Raw genomic sequence first — 3,759 nt, 5'->3', positions numbered from 1 at the left:
AGTAAGGTACAAGACAAGGAGGGACAGAAGAGGATGGGGATGCGGGAGGGAAGGCGAAGGTGGGGAAAGAGAAAGTAAAAGGTACGTCTTGGGGTGGCATTCTCGTCAGCTGAGCAGAATTTCTGGCATCCCTTCCTTAGTGATATATTTTGCATGATACTATATACCTTACTATTCCCGTCTTTGTTATTTGTCTTCGTAATACCTATCTTGACTGCATAAATAACACTGAAGAGAATACTGTCCCCGTCGGTCCAGTGGTGTGATTCTTATTTTGTTATTGGTGTTACTAGATGATTATATTCAGCTCTACACAGGGCCGTAATCGTTGAAGGGTTCATGAAGGCTTTTTCTAACCTCTCCAGCTCGAAAAGTCTCTCCTCAGTTGAGTATGATAGTCTGAAGGTATAAGAATAACCTAAAAAAAATACCACCGGAACCAGATGGTTAACCCATCATATGGAGAAATAAACTAGAAAGGACGGGATGGCAAGGGAGCCTCTCAAGTCGACAGTCATAAGGGTCATGAACTCTGGGTTAAAATGGACTAAAAATTTATTCATATTAAACTCTTTCAATCAGGTGTAGTATTATTAAATATATCTTTGTTACATTCTGCATTCAACTTAGGAAGGACTTTTAACAAAAAAGGGGTTAGTGAACCCCTCATGTTCGAAAAAAAAAAAAAAAAAAAATTGGCCTAAAAAAAACATCCCTCGAGATCACAAAAATAAAAACAGTATAAATGGCATGGGGATATTTGTGAGAATATTTGCAGTCTATACTACCAACACGTTGAGTACACCGCTTCCCGTCCAATCAGCGAAGCTAAGCAACGTTGGGTCTGGTTAGTACTTGGATGGGTGACCGCCTGGGAACACCAGATGCTGTTGGCATAACGATCTCCCTACGTGTCAAGCGGGGTTGGTGGAGGATTAGTGCCCCTCCCTGTAAAACAATTAACTCTAAGCCCTTGGCCACCTCGTTTGGGATACATGGCGTCTGGCAATAATGAATGAATGAAACTACCAACACTATGGAGGAGTAAAGAAACTGCCTTCAGGCAGAGGCCATTTCATACTGTTGTCTCTCCTGTTTTTTTCGGCATGGTCTTCGAAAATGATTTTGGTGAACCAGATTATCCGACACACATGACACTGATCTTTGGCCAGATAAAGTCATCGGTGATGGATGCTGTGGATTCACGAGGTTGAATGTATTCCATGGAGAAGGAAGGAAGGAAGGGATAATGATGAAGTAGCACAAAGCCATAAATTGGCTGTGTGGCACTAAGGCTGGCGCAGAAGTGATGTTGGCGATGAAGCGGCTTGGTGATGAAATGGTTTGGTGTTAAAGCACAGGGAAGAAGAGTCAGTGTCAATGGGGGGTCCTTAAACTATCCGTGTCATGAAGCTAAATATCTAACCTGATAGGAGTAGAGGGAAAATAAAGGCCTTAACAAAAAGGGGGACATGAAGAAGAGAAGTGGGACAGAAGAGAAGAACACAGGAGAGACGGATTGGAGACAGAACGGCCCCTTTTAGTCGCCTCTTACAAGAAGGGACACTAGGGAAGTATTCCTTCTTCCTCTCCTCAGGTACTCCAAGGAGACAGAAGCTGGAGAGGGGACAGGACACTGTTGCCGACCGTTACGCAAGCCTACTGTGCAGCTGAAACTGATAACTGTTACTAACAGATGCAAAAATATTTTTCACAGGCACCAGTGGTATTGTTATCGATCAAAGGTTTCTGGGGAAAAATTACTCGAAATTAATTGGGTGTGGACTGACAAGCAGAAGAGACATGACTATTTGTGAGGTTGCTCTTCATCTAAGAGATAGAGAGACAGAGAGAGAATAAAGGTCTTCCCTTTGAAAATACAAAAGAATAATTTTTGGTTGCCGTAATATTTGAAGATAAAGATCAAAGGAAAGCACAGGAATAAAGAAAATATACGAAGGCAGTCCGAGAATACGATGTGAGCTTCGCCTGGCGAGGTCGGGGTGAGATATAAGTGAAAGGCTCGCATGTTTGTTATTGTTCAGTCAGGAACAAGAGGCCGCCTGCTCTACCATTACGTTTCCTGTACTTCATGCTTGGAGCAAGTCAATCACTTTTCTCCCCAACGAACTATTTAAAGAGAATCAAACACATCCAGTTTCTCTCAGCCTAGGAATATTAGTCTGAAGAGGAAAGTGAGATGCAGAAGAGGTGAAATATTTGACAAACTTTTGTCCCTGGCTGTGCGACGGCTGCTTGTGAGTGTTCCATTATGAGGTCTTTGAAGAGAGTATGTGTCAGGTAAGTGGCCAAACTTGTAAAACTCAGTTCATTCAGGAGGGCTCCATAAACAAAGTAATATGGAAAAAAAAAAAAAAAAAAAAAGAATATTGAGTGTTATGAAGGAAGCGAGGCCTCACCTCCAATGGAGTCATATTCATAAAGTATCTTGAGCTTAAACTGTGCATAAGATTGATTGCCTATACGTTTACTTGTTTGTTTCTACTCCCACAACAACCAAACACGCCACAACGAAATTATACCGTGATAATATGACGAAATAAAATGACTCGTGGTAATTCATAACTTTTGAAAACTTGCACACTGTAAAAAATGACCCAGACTTTGTGAATGAGGCAGCTGCAAGAGATTTCAGGCGTCAAAGAGTAATTACGAGAGGCGGGCACAGGTTAGCTGGCGGGGTGTTAGGCTAATGACTTGCGGGAGTGGGAGCACCTTTGACGGGGAGAGCCGTGGCGTACAGTATAATAGGGCCAACATGAGGCTGGTTCACTATTTACCAGCTTTCCTCAGCTTATGTTGCTTGTAAGATGGCTTGTTTGCACTCTTACTTGCTTAGGATTATGTTGCGTGTAAGATCGTTTGTTGGTACTTAAACTTCGCCTACATAGCTCTAACACGTTAAACGAAAGTAGAGATAACACTAAAGTGAGAAGTACGAAACATGATGTAGGATTTTTGATAACAGGGAAGGCTGTACTTGTTATATTTTTAACTTCACGCATACAGCTACCTTATGCTTCACAGTGAAATTAGAGCATATGAAAGTGAAAAATACGCAAGCCAGTGGGATGTTTGACGATTGGAGAGGCTGCAGGTGACAACGAGGTATATGCAGATGTGATAAAATGTGGAGAATGTGAAACGGTTTGTTTATGAATACTGCATCAGAAGGCCTGGATGACCGTAGGTGTACTAGTGGAGTGGAAGGAGGCAGTGACAAATCTTTGCATAAATGGAATGGTGACTGAAGTGAATGCAAAAACATCGTAAAATATGCTAACCACATCTTCATCTAATTCCATCTAGAGATTTCCGTTGTTAATTTATTGCTAATCTGTTATCTTTCACACGAAAAACGTTAGACTAGTGACAGTTCTATTATTTGAATGTAATAAAAGTATTTTTTATTTTCGTCCTACTTTAAAAGCAGCAGTGCTACTGGAAGTCTAAATATGAATTTGTACTACTGTATGTCGTTTTCAAAGGGAAGATTGGAACTGAACAGAAAAGTGATTGTCTGTCTTACTGGCCCGTGTGCAGTCAATAGGAGTTACTCCTAAGCCTTCGTCATGTACTAATCAGTGTTGCCATATCGTGGATATTATCCACAAATTTGTGGATAAAATTAACTTTTGTGGACAGTCAAGTTGAACACGAAATTTGTGGATTTTTTTGTGGATATGTACACTGTCCATGGATTTTTTTTGTGGACGTTTAATATTTTGTGAAATCTCG

General features: G+C 41.1%; 1 pseudogene; it reads left to right on the top strand.

Annotated features, from left to right (window-relative positions):
* The first annotated feature begins 777 nt into the window (after window positions 1-777).
* LOC145390486 (5S ribosomal RNA) lies at window positions 778-896 on the top strand (annotated as a pseudogene).
* The last annotated feature ends 2,863 nt before the right edge of the window (window positions 897-3,759 follow it).

The sequence above is a fragment of the Coenobita brevimanus genome, chromosome 14 (assembly GCF_032717465.1).
Source record: "Coenobita brevimanus isolate Jiangsu-jjx chromosome 14, ASM3271746v2, whole genome shotgun sequence".
NCBI lineage: Eukaryota > Metazoa > Arthropoda > Malacostraca > Decapoda > Coenobitidae > Coenobita > Coenobita brevimanus.
The sequence above is the reverse complement of the archived record's forward strand: the minus strand, read 5'-3'. Positions and strand labels throughout refer to the sequence as shown.